Source organism: Lissotriton vulgaris, chromosome 8 (assembly GCF_964263255.1).
Source record: "Lissotriton vulgaris chromosome 8, aLisVul1.2, whole genome shotgun sequence".
NCBI classification, from domain to species: Eukaryota; Metazoa; Chordata; class Amphibia; order Caudata; family Salamandridae; genus Lissotriton; species Lissotriton vulgaris.
Genome location: NC_141696.1, coordinates 1,529,672,514 through 1,529,692,361, shown reverse-complemented (window position 1 = coordinate 1,529,692,361; position 19,848 = coordinate 1,529,672,514). Strand labels below are relative to the sequence as shown.

Genomic DNA, 19,848 nt, shown 5'->3' with positions numbered 1-19,848 from the left:
ACCATATGAGGTTAAAAATCCAGGTCCTGCATCTATTTTGTTAAATGGTTTAAATTAAAGTATGAAGACCACAGCTATAAGCAGGCTGAAATAGCTCAGTTGGGAGAGTGTTAGACTGAAGATCTAAAGGTCCCTGGTTCAATCCCGGGTTTCGGCACAGTTGAGAGGTTCCTTGCTTCTAACAAAATAGGTCTTGGAATCAGCTGTAGTACTTTTTCTCTATTCATCACATTTTTTCCAACTGATCTACAACACAATCAATTTAACATAGACTTTGTTTTATGTCCTCCTTCTAAACATGCTTCCACCTTTCTTACCTTCAGGTTTGACAATGAATATTTCCCATTTCATGCTTTTTTGTAAAGTAAACTCTTGTCTGCATTACCTTCCACCTCCCCTTGAAAACAGATGTCAGTAGTCAGATGACATTGCTTACCTACTCATGCCAAATATATCTGGGTAATATAGTGCTAGTCCATTCAGAGTTAAAAAAACAACTACCTAACCTAGATCCCAAACTGCTATTTGCCCATTGCACCAGTTAATTGCGGAATGATACAGGACTCCTTAAAACATATCTCTACCATATGAGGTTAAAAATCCAGGTCCTGCATCTATTTTGTTAAATGGTTCAAATTAAAGTATGAAGACCCCAGCTATCAAAAGGCCGAAATAGCTCAGTTGGGAGAGTGTTAGACTGAAGATCTAAAGGTCCCTGGTTCCATCCCGGGTTTCGGCACAGTTGAGAGGTTCCTTGCTTCTAACAAAATAGGTCTTGGAATCAGCTGTAGTACTTTTTTCTCTATCAACATTTTTATCACCTGATCTACAAAATGATCAATTCAACATAGACTTTGCTTTCTGTCCTCCTTTTAAACTTTCTTCCACCTATCTTGCCTTCAGGTTTGACAATGAATGTTTCCCACTTCGTCCTTTTTTGTAAAGTAAACTCTTGTCTGCATCACATTCTACTTCCCCTTGAACACAGATGTCAGTAGTCAGATGACATTGCTTACCTACTCATGCCAAATATATCTAGGTAATATAGTGCTAGTCCATTCAGAGTTAAAAAAACATCTACCTAACCTGGATCCCAAAAATGCTATTTACCCATTGCACCAGTTAACTGGGGAATGATACAGGACTCCTTAAAACATATCTCTACCATATGAGGTTAAAAATCCAGGTCCTGCATCTATTTTGATAAATGGTTCAAATTAAAGTATGAAGACCACAGCTATCAGAAGGCCGAAATAGCTCAGTTGGGAGAGCGTTAGACTGAAGATCTAAAGGTCCCTGGTTCAATCCCGGGTTTCGGCACATTTGAGAGGTTCCTTGCTTCTAACAAAATAGGTCTTGGAATCAGCTGTAGTACTTTTTCTCTATTCATCAAATTTTTTCCAACTGATCTACAACACAATCAATTTAACATGGACTTTGCTTTATATCCTCCTTCTAAACTTGCTTCCACCTCTCTTACCTTCAGGTTTGACAATGAATATTTCCCATTTCATGCTTTTTTGTAAAGTAAACTCTTGTCTGCATTACCTTCCACTTCCCCTTGAACACAGATGTCAGTAGTCAGATGACATTGCTTACCTACTCATGCCAAATATATCTGGGTAATATAGTGCTAGTCCATTCAGAGTTAAAAAAACAACTACCTAACCTGGATCCCAAAAATGCTATTTACCCATTGCACCAGTTAATTGCGGAATGATACAGGACTCCTTAAAACATATCTCACCATATGAGGTTAAAAATCCAGGTCCTGCATCTATTTTGTTAAATGGTTTAAATTAAAGTATGAAGACCACAGCTATAAGCAGGCTGAAATAGCTAAGTTGGGAGAGCGTTAGACTGAAGATCTAAAGGTCCCTGGTTCAATCCTGGGTTTCGGCACAGTTGAGAGGTTCCTTGCTTCTAACAAAATAGGTCTTGGAATCAGCTGTAGTACTTTTTTCTCTATCAACATTTTTATCAACTGATCTACAAAATGATAAATTCAACATAGACTTTGCTTTCTGTCCTCCTTTTAAACTTTCTTCCACCTATCTTGCCTTCAGGTTTGACTATGAATGTTTTCCATTTCGTCCTTTTTTGTAAAGTAAACTCTTGTCTGCATCACATTCCACTTCCCCTTGAACACAGATGTCAGTAGTCAGATGACATTGCTTACCTACTCATGCCAAATATATCTGGGTAATATAGTGCTAGTCCATTCAGAGTTAAAAAAACAACTACCTAACCTGGATCCCAAAAATGCTATTTACCCATTGCACCAGTTAACTGGGGAATGATACAGGACTCCTTAAAACATATCTCTACCATATGAGGTTAAAAATCCAGGTCCTGCATCTATTTTGTTAAATGGTTCAAATTAAAGTATGAAGACCACAGCTATAAGCAGGCTGAAATAGCTAAGTTGGGAGAGCGTTAGACTGAAGATCTAAAGGTCCCTGGTTCAATCCTGGGTTTCGGCACAGTTGAGAGGTTCCTTGCTTCTAACAAAATAGGTCTTGGAATCAGCTGTAGTACTTTTTTATCTATCAACATTTTTATCAACTGATCTACAAAATGATCAATTCAACATAGACTTTGCTTTCTGTCCTCCTTTTAAACTTTCTTCCACCTATCTTGCCTTCAGGTTTGACTATGAATGTTTTCCATTTCGTCCTTTTTTGTAAAGTAAACTCTTGTCTGCATCACATTCCACTTCCCCTTGAACACAGATGTCAGTAGTCAGATGACATTGCTTACCTACTCATGCCAAATATATCTGGGTAATATAGTGCTAGTCCATTCAGAGTTAAAAAAACAACTACCTAACCTGGATCCCAAAAATGCTATTTACCCATTGCACCAGTTAACTGGGGAATGATACAGGACTCCTTAAAACATATCTCTACCATATGAGGTTAAAAATCCAGGTCCTGCATCTATTTTGTTAAATGGTTCAAATTAAAGTATGAAGACCCCAGCTATCAGAAGGCCCAAATAGCTCAGTTGGGAGAGCGTTAGACTGAAGATCTAAAGGTCCCTGGTTCAATCCCGGGTTTCGGCACAGTTGAGACGTTCCTTGCTTCTAACAAAATAGGTCTTGGAATCAGCTGTAGTACTTTTTCTCTATTCATCAAATTTTTTCCAACTGATCTACAACACAATCAATTTAACATTGACTTTGCTTTATGTCCTCCTTCTAAACTTGCTTTCACCTCTCTTACCTTCAGGTTTGACAATGAATATTTCCCATTTCATGCTTTTTTGTAAAGTAAACTCTTGTCTGCATTACCTTCCACTTCCCCTTGAACACAGATGTCAGTAGTCAGATGACATTGCTTACCTACTCATGCCAAATATATCTGGGTAATATAGTGCTAGTCCATTCAGAGTTACAAAAACAACTACCTAACCTGGATCCAAAAAATGCTATTTACCCATTGTACCAGTTAATTGCGGAATGATACAGGACTCCTTAAAACATATCTCTACCATATGAGGTTAAAAATCCAGGTCCTGCATCTATTTTGTTAAATGGTTTAAATTAAAGTATGAAGACCACAGCTATAAGCAGGCTGAAATAGCTCAGTTGGGAGAGTGTTAGACTGAAGATCTAAAGGTCCCTGGTTCAATCCCGGGTTTCGGCACAGTTGAGAGGTTCCTTGCTTCTAACAAAATAGGTCTTGGAATCAGCTGTAGTACTTTTTCTCTATTCATCACATTTTTTCCAACTGATCTACAACACAATCAATTTAACATAGACTTTGTTTTATGTCCTCCTTCTAAACATGCTTCCACCTCTCTTACCTTCAGGTTTGACAATGAATATTTCCCATTTCATGCTTTTTTGTAAAGTAAACTCTTGTCTGCATTACCTTCCACCTCCCCTTGAAAACAGATGTCAGTAGTCAGATGACATTGCTTACCTACTCATGCCAAATATATCTGGGTAATATAGTGCTAGTCCATTCAGAGTTAAAAAAACAACTACCTAACCTAGATCCCAAAACTGCTATTTGCCCATTGCACCAGTTAATTGCGGAATGATACAGGACTCCTTAAAACATATCTCTACCATATGAGGTTAAAAATCCAGGTCCTGCATCTATTTTGTTAAATGGTTTAAATTAAAGTATGAAGACCACATCTATAAGCAGGCCACAATAGCTCAGTTGGGAGAGCGTTAGACTGAAGATCTAAAGGTCTCTGGTTCCATCCCGGGTTTCGGCACAGTTGAGAGGTTCCTTGCTTCTAGCAAAATAGGTCTTGGAATCAGCTGTAGTACTTTTTTCTCTATCAACATTTTTATCACCTGATCTACAAAATGATCAATTCAACATAGACTTTGCTTTCTGTCCTCCTTTTAAACTTTCTTCCACCTATCTTGCCTTCAGGTTTGACAATGAATGTTTCCCACTTCGTCCTTTTTTGTAAAGTAAACTCTTGTCTGCATCACATTCTACTTCCCCTTGAACACAGATGTCAGTAGTCAGATGACATTGCGTACCTACTCATGCCAAATATATCTAGGTAATATAGTGCTAGTCCATTCAGAGTTAAAAAAACAACTACCTAACCTGGATCCCAAAAATGCTATTTACCCATTGCACCAGTTAACTGGGGAATGATACAGGACTCCTTAAAACATATCTCTACCATATGAGGTTAAAAATCCAGGTCCTGCATCTATTTTGTTAAATGGTTCAAATTAAAGTATGAAGACCACAGCTATCAGAAGGCCGAAATAGCTCAGTTGGGAGAGCGTTAGACTGAAGATCTAAAGGTCCCTGGTTCAATCCCGGGTTTCGGCACATTTGAGAGGTTCCTTGCTTCTAACAAAATAGGTCTCGGAATCAGCTGTAGTACTTTTTCTCTATTCATCAAATTTTTTCCAACTGATCTACAACACAATCAATTTAACATGGACTTTGCTTTATATCCTCCTTCTAAACTTGCTTCCACCTCTCTTACCTTCAGGTTTGACAATGAATATTTCCCATTTCATGCTTTTTTGTAAAGTAAACTCTTGTCTGCATTACCTTCCACTTCCCCTTGAACACAGATGTCAGTAGTCAGATGACATTGCTTACCTACTCATGCCAAATATATCTGGGTAATATAGTGCTAGTCCATTCAGAGTTAAAAAAACAACTACCTAACCTGGATCCCAAAAATGCTATTTACCCATTGCACCAGTTAATTGCGGAATGATACAGGACTCCTTAAAACATATCTCACCATATGAGGTTAAAAATCCAGGTCCTGCATCTATTTTGTTAAATGGTTTAAATTAAAGTATGAAGACCACAGCTATAAGCAGGCTGAAATAGCTAAGTTGGGAGAGCGTTAGACTGAAGATCTAAAGGTCCCTGGTTCAATCCTGGGTTTCGGCACAGTTGAGAGGTTCCTTGCTTCTAACAAAATAGGTCTTGGAATCAGCTGTAGTACTTTTTTCTCTATCAACATTTTTATCAACTGATCTACAAAATGATAAATTCAACATAGACTTTGCTTTCTGTCCTCCTTTTAAACTTTCTTCCACCTTTCTTGCCTTCAGGTTTGACTATGAATGTTTTCCATTTCGTCCTTTTTTGTAAAGTAAACTCTTGTCTGCATCACATTCCACTTCCCCTTGAACACAGATGTCAGTAGTCAGATGACATTGCTTACCTACTCATGCCAAATATATCTGGGTAATATAGTACTAGTCCATTCAGAGTTAAAAAAACAACTACCTAACCTGGATCCCAAAAATGCTATTTACCCATTGCACCAGTTAACTGGGGAATGATACAGGACTCCTTAAAACATATCTCTACCATATGAGGTTAAAAATCCAGGTCCTGCATCTATTTTGTTAAATGGTTCAAATTAAAGTATGAAGACCCCAGCTATCAGAAGGCCGAAATAGCTCAGTTGGGAGAGCGTTAGAGTGAAGATCTAAAGGTCCCTGGTTCAATCCTGGGTTTCGGCAGTGTTGAGAGGTTCCTTGCTTCTAACAAAATAGGTCTTGGAATCAGCTGTAGTACTTTTTTCTCTATTAACATTTTTATCAACTGATCTACAAAATGATCAATTCAACATAGACTTTGCTTTCTGTCCTCGTTTTAAACTTTCTTCCACCTATCTTGCCTTCAGGTTTGACTATGAATGTTTTCCATTTCGTCCTTTTTTGTAAAGTAAACTCTTGTCTGCATCACATTCCACTTCCCCTTGAACACAGATGTCAGTAGTCAGATGACATTGCTTACCTACTCATGCCAAATATATCTGGGTAATATAGTGCTAGTCCATTCAGAGTTAAAAAAACAACTACCTAACCTGGATCCCAAAAATGCTATTTACCCATTGCACCAGTTAACTGGGGAATGATACAGGACTCCTTAAAACATATCTCTACCATATGAGGTTAAAAATCCAGGTCCTGCATCTATTTTGTTAAATGGTTCAAATTAAAGTATGAAGACCCCAGCTATCAGAAGGCCCAAATAGCTCAGTTGGGAGAGCGTTAGACTGAAGATCTAAAGGTCCCTGGTTCAATCCCGGGTTTCGGCACAGTTGAGACGTTCCTTGCTTCTAACAAAATAGGTCTTGGAATCAGCTGTAGTACTTTTTCTCTATTCATCAAATTTTTTCCAACTGATCTACAACACAATCAATTTAACATTGACTTTGCTTTATGTCCTCCTTCTAAACTTGCTTTCACCTCTCTTACCTTCAGGTTTGACAATGAATATTTCCCATTTCATGCTTTTTTGTAAAGTAAACTCTTGTCTGCATTACCTTCCACTTCCCCTTGAACACAGATGTCAGTAGTCAGATGACATTGCTTACCTACTCATGCCAAATATATCTGGGTAATATAGTGCTAGTCCATTCAGAGTTACAAAAACAACTACCTAACCTGGATCCAAAAAATTCTATTTACCCATTGTACCAGTTAATTGCGGAATGATACAGGACTCCTTAAAACATATCTCTACCATATGAGGTTAAAAATCCAGGTCCTGCATCTATTTTGTTAAATGGTTTAAATTAAAGTATGAAGACCACAGCTATAAGCAGGCTGAAATAGCTCAGTTGGGAGAGCGTTAGACTGAAGATCTAAAGGTCCCTGGTTCAATCCCGGGTTTCGGCACAGTTGAGAGGTTCCTTGCTTCTAACAAAATAGGTCTTGGAATCAGCTGTAGTACTTTTTCTCTATTCATCAAATTTTTTCCAACTGATCTACAACACAATCAATTTAACATAGACTTTGCTTTATGTCCTCCTTCTAAACTTGCTTCCACCTCTCTTACCTTCAGGTTTGACAATGAATATTTCCCATTTCATGCTTTTTTGTAAAGTAAACTCTTGTCTGCATTACCTTCCACCTCCCCTTGAATGCAGATGTCAGTAGTCAGATGACATTGCTTACCTACTCATGCCAAATATATCTGGGTAATATAGTGCTAGTCCATTCAGAGTTTAAAAAACAACTACCTAACCTGGATCCCAAAACTGCTATTTGCCCATTGCACCAGTTAATTGCGGAATGATACAGGACTCCTTAAAACATATCTCTACCATATGAGGTTAAAAATCCAGGTCCTGCATCTATTTTGTTAAATGGTTTAAATTAAAGTATGAAGACCACAGCTATAAGCAGGCCGCAATAGCTCAGTTGGGAGAGCGTTAGACTGAAGATCTAAAGGTCCCTGGTTCCATCCCGGGTTTCGGCACAGTTGAGAGGTTCCTTGCTTCTAACAAAATAGGTCTTGGAATCAGCTGTAGTACTTTTTTCTCTATCAACATTTTTATCAACTGATCTACAAAATGATCAATTCAAGATAGACTTTGCTTTCTGTCCTCCTTTTAAACTTTCTTCCACCTATCTTGCCTTCAGGTTTGACAATGAATGTTTCCCATTTCGTCCTTTTTTGTGAAGTAAACTCTTGTCTGCATCACATTCCACTTCCCCTTGAACACAGATGTCAGTAGTCAGATGACATTGCTTACCTACTCACGCCAAATATATCTAGGTAATATAGTGCTAGTCCATTCAGAGTTAAAAAAACAACTACCTAACCTGGATCCCAAAAATGCTATTTACCCATTGCACCAGTTAACTGGGGAATGATACAGGACTCCTTCAAACATATCTCTACCATATGAGGTTAAAAATCCAGGTCCTGCATCTATTTTGTTAAATGGTTTAAATTAAAGTATGAAGACCACAGCTATAGGCAGGCCGAAATAGCTCAGTTGGGAGAGCGTTAGACTGAAGATCTAAAGGTCCCTGGTTCAATCCTGGGTTTCGGCACAGTTGAGAGGTTCCTTGCTTCTAACAAAATAGGTCTTGGAATAAGCTGTAGTACTTTTTTCTCTATCAACATTTTTATCAACTGATCTATAAAATGATCAATTCAACATAGACTTTGCTTTCTGTCCTCTTTTTAAACTTTCTTCGACCTATCTTGCCTTCAGGTTTGACAATGAATGTTTCCCATTTCGTCCTTTTTTGTAAAGTAAACTCTTGTCTGCATCACATTCCACTTCCCCTTGAACACAGATGTCAGTAGTCAGATGACATTGCTTACCTACTCATGCCAAATATATCTAGGTAATATAGTGCTAGTCCAATCAGAGTTAAAAAAACAACTACCTAACCTGGATCCCAAAAATGCTATTTACCCATTGCACCAGTTAACTGGGGAATGATACAGGACTCCTTAAAACATATCTCTACCATATGAGGTTAGAAATCCAGGTCCTGCATCTATTTTGTTAAATGGTTCAAATTAAAGTATGAAGACCACAGCTATCAGAAGGCTGAAATAGCTCAGTTGGGAGAGCGTTAGACTGAAGATCTAAAGGTCCCTGGTTCAATCCCGGGTTTCGGCACAGTTGAGAGGTTCCTTGCTTCTAACAAAATAGGTCTTGGAATCAGCTGTAGTACTTTTTCTCTATTCATCAAATTTTTTCCAACTGATCTACAACACAATCAATTTAACATAGACTTTGCTTTATGTCCTCCTTCTAAACTTGCTTCCACCTCTCTTACCTTCAGGTTTGACAATGAATATTTCCCATTTCATGATTTTTTGTAAAGTAAACTCTTGTCTGCATTACCTTCCACTTCCCCTTGAACACAGATGTCAGTAGTCAGATGACTTTGCTTACCTACTCATGCCAAATATATCTGGGTAATATAGTGCTAGTCCATTCAGAGTTAAAAAAAACAACTACCTAACCTGGATCCAAAAAATGCTATTTACCCATTGTACCAGTTAATTGCGGAATGATACAGGACTCCTTAAAACATATCTCTACCATATGAGGTTAAAAATCCAGGTCCTGCATCTATTTTGTTAAATGGTTTAAATTAAAGTATGAAGACCACAGCTATAAGCAGGCCGCAATAGCTCAGTTGGGAGAGTGTTAGACTGAAGATCTAAAGGTCCCTGGTTCAATCCCGGGTTTCGGCACAGTTGAGAGGTTCCTTGCTTCTAACTAAATAGGTCTTAGAATAAGCTGTAGTACTTTTTTCTCTATCAACATTTTTATCAACTGATCTACAAAATGATCAATTCAACATAGACTTTGCTTTCTGTCCTCTTTTTAAACTTTCTTCCACCTATCTTGCCTTCAGGTTTGACAATGAATGTTTCCCATTTCGTCCTTTTTTGTAAAGTAAACTCTTGTCTGCATCACATTCCACTTCCCCTTGAACACAGATGTCAGTAGTCAGATGACATTGCTTACCTACTCATGCCAAATATATCTAGGTAATATAGTGCTAGTCCATTCAGAGTTAAAAAAACAACTACCTAACCTGGATCCCAAAAATGCTATTTACCCATTGCACCAGTTAACTGGGGAATGATACAGGACTCCTTAAAACATATCTCTACCATATGAGGTTAAAAATCCAGGTCCTGCATCTATTTTGTTAAATGGTTCAAATTAAAGTATGAAGACCACAGCTATAAGCAGGCCGCAATAGCTCAGTTGGGAGAGCGTAAGACTGAAGATCTAAAGGTCCCTGGTTCAATCCCGGGTTTCGGCACAGTTGAGAGGTTCCTTGCTTCTAACAAAATAGGTCTTGGAATCAGCTGTAGTACTTTTTTCTCTATCAACATTTTTATCAACTGATCTACAAAATGATCAATTCAACATAGACTTTGCTTTCTGTCCTCCTTTTAAACTTTCTTCCACCTATCTTGCCTTCAGGTTTCACAATGAATGTTTCCCATTTCGTCCTTTTTTGTAAAGTAAACTCTTGTCTGCATCACATTCCACTTCCCCTTGAACACAGATGTCAGTAGTCAGATGACATTGCTTAACTACTCATGCCAAATATATCTAGGTAATATAGTACTAGTCCATTCAGAGTTAAAAAAACAACTACCTAACCTGGATCCCAAAAATGCTATTTACCCATTGCACCAGTTAATTGGGAATGATACAGGACTCCTTAAAACATATCTCTACCATATGAGGTTAAAAATCCAGGTCCTGCATCTATTTTGTTAAATGGTTCAAATTAAAGTATGAAGACCCCAGCTATCAGAAGGCTGAAATAGCTCAGTTGGGAGAGCGTTAGACTGAAGATCTAAAGGTCCCTGGTTCAATCCCGGGTTTCGGCACAGTTGAGAGGTTCCTTGCTTCTAACAAAATAGGTCTTGGAATCAGCTGTAGTACTTTTTTCTCTATCAACATTTTTATCAACTGATCTACAAAATGATCAATTCAACATAGACTTTGCTTTCTGTCCTCCTTTTAAACTTTCTTCCACCTATCTTGCCTTCAGGTTTGACTATGAATGTTTTCCATTTCGTCCTTTTTTGTAAAGTAAACTCTTGTCTGCATCACATTCCACTTCCCCTTGAACACAGATGTCAGTAGTCAGATGACATTGCTTACCTACTCATGCCAAATATATCTGGGTAATATAGTGCTAGTCCATTCAGAGTTAAAAAAACAACTACCTAACCTGGATCCCAAAAATGCTATTTACCCATTGCACCAGTTAACTGGGGAATGATACAGGACTCCTTAAAACATATCTCTACCATATGAGGTTAAAAATACAGGTCCTGCATCTATTTTGTTAAATGGTTCAAATTAAAGTATGAAGACCCCAGCTATCAGAAGGCTGAAATAGCTCAGTTGGGAGAGCGTTAGACTGAAGATCTAAAGGTCCCTGGTTCAATCCCGGGTTTCGGCACAGTTGAGAGGTTCCTTGCTTCTAACAAAACAGGTCTTGGAATCAGCTGTAGTACTTTTTCTCTATTAACATTTTTGTCAACTGATCTACAAAATGATCAATTCAACATAGACTTTGCTTTCTGTCCTCCTTTTAAACTTTCTTCCACCTATCTTGCCTTCCGGTTTGACTATGAATGTTTTCCATTTCGTCCTTTTTTGTAAAGTAAACTCTTGTCTGCATCACATTCCACTTCCCTTTGAACACAGATGTCAGTAGTCAGATGACATTGCTTACCTACTCATGCCAAATATATCTGGGTAATATAGTGCTAGTCCATTCAGAGTTAAAAAAACAACTACCTAACCTGGATCCCAAAAATGCTATTTACCCATTGCACCAGTTAACTGGGGAATAATACAGGACTCCTTAAAACATATCTCTACCATATGAGGTTAAAAATCCAGGTCCTGCATCTATTTTGTTAAATGGTTCAAATTAAAGTATGAAAAACCCAGCTATCAGAAGGCTGAAATAGCTCAGTTGGGAGAGCGTTAGACTGAAGATCTAAAGGTCCCTGGTTCAATCCCGGGTTTCGGCACAGTTGAGACGTTCCTTGCTTCTAACAAAATAGGTCTTGGAATCAGCTGTAGTACTTTTTCTCTATTCATCAAATTTTTTCCAACAGATCTACAACACAATCAATTTAACATAGACTTTGCTTTATGTCCTCCTTCTAAACTTGCTTCCACCTCTCTTACCTTCAGGTTTGACAATGAATATTTCCCATTTCATGCTTTTTTGTAAAGTAAACTCTTGTCTGCATTACCTTCCACTTCCCCTTGAACACAGATGTCAGTAGTCAGATGACATTGCTTACCTACTCATGCCAAATATATCTGGGTAATATAGTGCTAGTCCATTCAGAGTTAAAAAAACAACTACCTAACCTGGATCCCAAAAATGCTATTTACCCATTGCACCAGTTAACTGGGGAATGATACAGGACTCCTTAAAACATATCTCTACCACATGAGGTTAAAAATCCAGGTCCTGCATCTATTGTTGTTAAATGGTTTAAATTAAAGTATGAAGACCACAGCTATAAGCAGGCCGAAATAGCTCAGTTGGGAGAGCGTTAGACTGAAGATCTAAAGGTCCCTGTTTCCATCCCGGGTTTCGGCACAGTTGAGAGGTTCCTTGCTTCTAACAAAATAGGTCATGGAATCAGCTGTAGTACTTTTTTCTCTATCAACATTTTTATCAACTGATCTACAAAATGATCAATTCAACATAGACTTTGCTTTCTGTCCTCCTTTTAAACTTTCTTCCACCTATCTTGCCTTCAGGTTTGACAATGAATGTTTCCCACTTCGTCCTTTTTTGTAAAGTAAACTCTTGTCTGCATCACATTCCACTTCCCCTTGAACACAGATGTCAGTAGTCAGATGACATTGCTTACCTACTCATGCCAAATATATCTAGGTAATATAGTGCTAGTCCATTCAGAGTTAAAAAAACAACTACCTAACCTGGATCCCAAAAATGCTATTTACCCATTGCACCAGTTAACTGGGGAATGATACAGGACTCCTTAAAACATATCTCTACCATATGAGGTTAAAAATCCAGGTCCTGCATCTATTTTGTTAAATGGTTCAAATTAAAGTATGAAGACCCCAGCTATCAGAATGCTGAAATAGCTCATTTGGGAGAGCGTTAGACTGAAGATCTAAAGGTACCTGGTTCAATCCCGGGTTTCGGCACAGTTGAGAGGTTCCTTGCTTCTAACAAAATAGGTCTTGGAATCAGCTGTAGTACTTTTTCTCTATTCATCAATTTTTTTCCAACTGATCTACAACACAATCAATTTAACATAGACTTTGCTTTATGTCCTCCTTCTAAACTTGCTTCCACCTCTCTTACCTTCAGGTTTGACAATGAATATTTCCCATTTCATGCTTTTTTGTAAAGTAAACTCTTGTCTGCATTACCTTCCACTTCCCCTTGAACACAGATGTCAGTAGTCAGATGACATTGCTTACCTACTCATGCCAAATATATCTGGGTAATATAGTGCTAGTCCATTCAGAGTTAAAAAAAACAACTACCTAACCTGGATCCCAAAAATGCTATTTGCCCATTGCACCAGTTAATTGCGGAATGATACAGGACTCCTTAAAACATATCTCTACCATATGAGGTTAAAAATCCAGGTCCTGCATCTATTTTGTTAAATGATTTAAATTAAAGTATGAAGACCACAGCTATAAGCAGGCCGCACGAGCTCAGTTGGGAGAGCGTAAGACTGAAGATCTAAAGGTCCCTGGTTCAATCCCGGGTTTCGGCACAGTTGAGAGGTTCCTTGCTTCTAACAAAATAGGTCTTGGAATCAGCTGTAGGACTTTTTTCTCTATCAACATTTTTATCAACTGATCTACAAAATGATCAATTCAACATAGACTTTGCTTTCTGTCCTCCTTTTAAACTTTCTTCCACCTATCTTGCCTTCAGGTTTCACAATGAATGTTTCCCATTTCGTCCTTTTTTGTAAAGTAAACTCTTGTCTGCATCACATTCCACTTCCCCTTGAACACAGATGTCAGTAGTCACTCAGATGACATTGCTTAACTACTCATGCCAAATATATCTAGGTAATATAGTGCTAGTCCATTCAGAGTTAAAAAAAACAACTACCTAACCTGGATCCCAAAAATGCTATTTGCCCATTGCACCAGTTAATTGCGGAATGATACAGGACTCCTTAAAACATATCTCTACCATATGAGGTTAAAAATCCAGGTCCTGCATCTATTTTGTTAAATGATTTAAATTAAAGTATGAAGACCACAGCTATAAGCAGGCCGCACGAGCTCAGTTGGGAGAGCGTAAGACTGAAGATCTAAAGGTCCCTGGTTCAATCCCGGGTTTCGGCACAGTTGAGAGGTTCCTTGCTTCTAACAAAATAGGTCTTGGAATCAGCTGTAGTACTTTTTTCTCTATCAACATTTTTATCAACTGATCTACAAAATGATCAATTCAACATAGACTTTGCTTTCTGTCCTCCTTTTAAACTTTCTTCCACCTATCTTGCCTTCAGGTTTGACTATGAATGTTTTCCATTTCGTCCTTTTTTGTAAAGTAAACTCTTGTCTGCATCACATTCCACTTCCCCTTGAACACAGATGTCAGTAGTCAGATGACATTGCTTACCTACTCATGCCAAATATATCTGGGTAATATAGTGCTAGTCCATTCAGAGTTAAAAAAACAACTACCTAACCTGGATCCCAAAAATGCTATTTACCCATTGCACCAGTTAACTGGGGAATGATACAGGACTCCTTAAAACATATCTCTACCATATGAGGTTAAAAATACAGGTCCTGCATCTATTTTGTTAAATGGTTCAAATTAAAGTATGAAGACCCCAGCTATCAGAAGGCTGAAATAGCTCAGTTGGGAGAGCGTTAGACTGAAGATCTAAAGGTCCCTGGTTCAATCCCGGGTTTCGGCACAGTTGAGAGGTTCCTTGCTTCTAACAAAACAGGTCTTGGAATCAGCTGTAGTACTTTTTCTCTATTAACATTTTTGTCAACTGATCTACAAAATGATCAATTCAACATAGACTTTGCTTTCTGTCCTCCTTTTAAACTTTCTTCCACCTATCTTGCCTTCCGGTTTGACTATGAATGTTTTCCATTTCGTCCTTTTTTGTAAAGTAAACTCTTGTCTGCATCACATTCCACTTCCCTTTGAACACAGATGTCAGTAGTCAGATGACATTGCTTACCTACTCATGCCAAATATATCTGGGTAATATAGTGCTAGTCCATTCAGAGTTAAAAAAACAACTACCTAACCTGGATCCCAAAAATGCTATTTACCCATTGCACCAGTTAACTGGGGAATAATACAGGACTCCTTAAAACATATCTCTACCATATGAGGTTAAAAATCCAGGTCCTGCATCTATTTTGTTAAATGGTTCAAATTAAAGTATGAAAAACCCAGCTATCAGAAGGCTGAAATAGCTCAGTTGGGAGAGCGTTAGACTGAAGATCTAAAGGTCCCTGTTTCCATCCCGGGTTTCGGCACAGTTGAGAGGTTCCTTGCTTCTAACAAAATAGGTCATGGAATCAGCTGTAGTACTTTTTTCTCTATCAACATTTTTATCAACTGATCTACAAAATGATCAATTCAACATAGACTTTGCTTTCTGTCCTCCTTTTAAACTTTCTTCCACCTATCTTGCCTTCAGGTTTGACAATGAATGTTTCCCACTTCGTCCTTTTTTGTAAAGTAAACTCTTGTCTGCATCACATTCCACTTCCCCTTGAACACAGATGTCAGTAGTCAGATGACATTGCTTACCTACTCATGCCAAATATATCTAGGTAATATAGTGCTAGTCCATTCAGAGTTAAAAAAACAACTACCTAACCTGGATCCCAAAAATGCTATTTACCCATTGCACCAGTTAACTGGGGAATGATACAGGACTCCTTAAAACATATCTCTACCATATGAGGTTAAAAATCCAGGTCCTGCATCTATTTTGTTAAATGGTTCAAATTAAAGTATGAAGACCCCAGCTATCAGAATGCTGAAATAGCTCATTTGGGAGAGCGTTAGACTGAAGATCTAAAGGTACCTGGTTCAATCCCGGGTTTCGGCACAGTTGAGAGGTTCCTTGCTTCTAACAAAATAGGTCTTGGAATCAGCTGTAGTACTTTTTCTCTATTCATCAATTTTTTTCCAACTGATCTACAACACAATCAATTTAACATAGACTTTGCTTTATGTCCTCCTTCTAAACTTGCTTCCACCTCTCTTACCTTCAGGTTTGACAATGAATATTTCCCATTTCATGCTTTTTTGTAAAGTAAACTCTTGTCTGCATTACCTTCCACTTCCCCTTGAACACAGATGTCAGTAGTCAGATGACATTGCTTACCTACTCATGCCAAATATATCTGGGTAATATAGTGCTAGTCCATTCAGAGTTAAAAAAAACAACTACCTAACCTGGATCCCAAAAATGCTATTTGCCCATTGCACCAGTTAATTGCGGAATGATACAGGACTCCTTAAAACATATCTCTACCATATGAGGTTAAAAATCCAGGTCCTGCATCTATTTTGTTAAATGATTTAAATTAAAGTATGAAGACCACAGCTATAAGCAGGCCGCACGAGCTCAGTTGGGAGAGCGTAAGACTGAAGATCTAAAGGTCCCTGGTTCAATCCCGGGTTTCGGCACAGTTGAGAGGTTCCTTGCTTCTAACAAAATAGGTCTTGGAATCAGCTGTAGGACTTTTTTCTCTATCAACATTTTTATCAACTGATCTACAAAATGATCAATTCAACATAGACTTTGCTTTCTGTCCTCCTTTTAAACTTTCTTCCACCTATCTTGCCTTCAGGTTTCACAATGAATGTTTCCCATTTCGTCCTTTTTTGTAAAGTAAACTCTTGTCTGCATCACATTCCACTTCCCCTTGAACACAGATGTCAGTAGTCACTCAGATGACATTGCTTAACTACTCATGCCAAATATATCTAGGTAATATAGTGCTAGTCCATTCAGAGTTAAAAAAACAACTACCTAACCTGGATCCCAAAAATGCTATTTACCCATTGCACCAGTTAATTGGGAATGATACAGGACTCCTTAAAACATATCTCTACCATATGAGGTTAAAAATCCAGGTCCTGCATCTATTTTGTTAAATGGTTCAAATTAAAGTATGAAGACCCCAGCTATCAGAAGGCCGAAATAGCTCAGTTGGGAGAGCGTTAGACTGAAGATCTAAAGGTCCCTGGTTCAATCCCGGGTTTCGGCTCAGTTGAGAGGTTCCTTGCTTCTAACAAAATAGGTCTTGGAATCAGCTGTAGTACTTTTTCTCTATTCATCAAATTTTTTCGAACTGATCTACAACACAATCAATTTAACATGGACTCTGCTTTATATCCTCCTTCTAAACTTGCTTCAACCTCTCTTACCTTCAGGTTTGACAATGAATATTTCCCATTTCATGCTTTTTTGTAAAGTAAACTCTTGTCTGCATTACCTTCCACTTCCCCTTGAACACAGATGTCAGTAGTCAGATGACATTGCTTACCTACTCATGCCAAATATATCTGGGTAATATAGTGCTAGTCCATTCAGAGTTAAAAAAACAACTACCTAACCTGGATCCCAAAAATGCTATTTACCCATTGCACCAGTTAATTGCGGAATGATACAGGACTCCTTAAAACATATCTCACCATATGAGGTTAAAAATCCAGGTCCTGCATCTATTTTGTTAAATGGTTTAAATTAAAGTATGAAGACCACAGCTATAAGCAGGCTGAAATAGCTGAGTTGGGAGAGCGTTAGACTGGAGATCTAAAGGTCCCTGGTTCAATCGTGGGTTTCGGCACAGTTGAGAGGTTCCTTGCTTCTAACAAAATAGGTCTTGGAATCAGCTGTAGTACTTTTTTCTCTATCAACATTTTTATCAACTGATCTACAAAATGATCAATTCAACATAGACTTTGCTTTCTGTCCTCCTTTTAAACTTTCTTCCACCTATCTTGCCTTCAGGTTTGACTATGAATGTTTTCCATTTCGTCCTTTTTTGTAAAGTAAACTCTTGTCTGCATCACATTCCACTTCCCCTTGAACACAGATGTCAGTAGTCAGATGACATTGCTTACCTACTCATGCCAAATATATCTGGGTAATATAGTGCTAGTCCATTCAGAGTTAAAAAAACAACTACCTAACCTGGATCCCAAAAATGCTATTTACCCATTGCACCAGTTAACTGGGGAATGATACAGGACTCCTTAAAACATATCTCTACCATATGAGGTTACAAATCCAGGTCCTGCATCTATTTTGTTAAATGGTTCAAATTAAAGTATGAAGACCACAGCTATAAGCAGGCTGAAATAGCTAAGTTGGGAGAGCGTTAGACTGAAGATCTAAAGGTCCCTGGTTCAATCCTGGGTTTCGGCACAGTTGAGAGGTTCCTTGCTTCTAACAAAATAGGTCTTGGAATCAGCTGTAGTACTTTTTTCTCTATCAACATTTTTATCAACTGATCTACAAAATGATCAATTTAACATAGACTTTGCTTTCTGTCCTCCTTTTAAACTTTCTTCCACCTATCTTGCCTTCAGGTTTGACTATGAATGTTTTCCATTTCGTCCTTTTTTGTAAAGTAAACTCTTGTCTGCATCACATTCCACTTCCCCTTGAACACAGATGTCAGTAGTCAGATGACATTGCTTACCTACTCATGCCAAATATATCTGGGTAATATAGTGCTAGTCCATTCAGAGTTAAAAAAACAACTACCTAACCTGGATCCCAAAAATGCTATTTACCCATTGCACCAGTTAACTGGGGAATGATACAGGACTCCTTAAAACATATCTCACCATATGAGGTTAAAAATCCAGGTCCTGCATCTATTTTGTTAAATGGTTCAAATTAAAGTATGAAGACCCCAGCTATCAGAAGGCCGAAATAGCTCAGTTGGGAGAGCGTTAGAGTGAAGATCTAAAGGTCCCTGGTTCAATCCCGGGTTTCGGTAGAGTTGAGAGGTTCCTTGCTTCTAACAAAATAGGTCTTGGAATCAGCTGTAGTACTTTTTTCTCTATTAACATTTTTATCAACTGATCTACAAAATGATCAATTCAACATAGACTTTGCTTTCTGTCCTCCTTTTAAACTTTCTTCTACCTATCTTGCCTTCAGGTTTGACTATGAATGTTTTCCATTTCGTCCTTTTTTGTAAAGTAAAATCTTGTCTGCATCACATTCCACTTCCCCTTGAACACAGATGTCAGTAGTCAGATGACATTGCTTACCTACTCATGCCAAATATATCTGGGTAATATAGTGCTAGTCCATTCAGAGTTAAAAAAACAACTACCTAACCTGGATCCCAAAAATGCTATTTACCCATTGCACCAGTTAACTGGGGAATGATACAGGACTCCTTAAAACATATCTCTACCATATGAGGTTAAAAATCCAGGTCCTGCATCTATTTTGTTAAATGGTTCAAATTAAAGTATGAAGACCCCAGCTATCAGAAGGCCCAAATAGCTCAGTTGGGAGAGCGTTAGACTGAAGATCTAAAGGTCCCTGGTTCAATCCCGGGTTTCGGCACAGTTGAGACGTTCCTTGCTTCTAACAAAATAGGTCTTGGAATCAGCTGTAGTACTTTTTCTCTATTCATCAAATTTTTTCCAACTGATCTACAACACAATCAATTTAACATTGACTTTGCTTTATGTCCTCCTTCTAAACTTGCTTTCACCTCTCTTACCTTCAGGTTTGACAATGAATATTTCCCATTTCATGCTTTTTTGTAAAGTAAACTCTTGTCTGCATTACCTTCCACTTCCCCTTGAACACAGATGTCAGTAGTCAGATGACATTGCTTACCTACTCATGCCAAATATATCTGGGTAATATAGTGCTAGTCCATTCAGAGTTACAAAAACAACTACCTAACCTGGATCCAAAAAATGCTATTTACCCATTGTACCAGTTAATTGCGGAATGATACAGGACTCCTTAAAACATATCTCTACCATATGAGGTTAAAAATCCAGGTCCTGCATCTATTTTGTTAAATGGTTTAAATTAAAGTATG

At 38.1% G+C, this 19,848-nt stretch overlaps 4 non-coding genes across 4 annotated transcripts; all 4 read left to right on the top strand.

Moving 5' to 3' along the window:
* The first annotated feature begins 1,247 nt into the window (after window positions 1-1,247).
* Window positions 1,248-1,320, top strand: TRNAF-GAA (transfer RNA phenylalanine (anticodon GAA)). Its single transcript has one exon. It is a non-coding gene; the product is annotated as a tRNA-Phe (tRNA).
* Window positions 1,321-4,738: 3,418 nt separating this feature from the next.
* Window positions 4,739-4,811, top strand: TRNAF-GAA (transfer RNA phenylalanine (anticodon GAA)). Its single transcript has one exon. It is a non-coding gene; the product is annotated as a tRNA-Phe (tRNA).
* Window positions 4,812-16,961: 12,150 nt separating this feature from the next.
* Window positions 16,962-17,034, top strand: TRNAF-GAA (transfer RNA phenylalanine (anticodon GAA)). Its single transcript has one exon. It is a non-coding gene; the product is annotated as a tRNA-Phe (tRNA).
* A 509-nt stretch (window positions 17,035-17,543) lies between these two features.
* TRNAS-GGA (transfer RNA serine (anticodon GGA)) lies at window positions 17,544-17,616 on the top strand. Its single transcript has one exon. It is a non-coding gene; the product is annotated as a tRNA-Ser (tRNA).
* The last annotated feature ends 2,232 nt before the right edge of the window (window positions 17,617-19,848 follow it).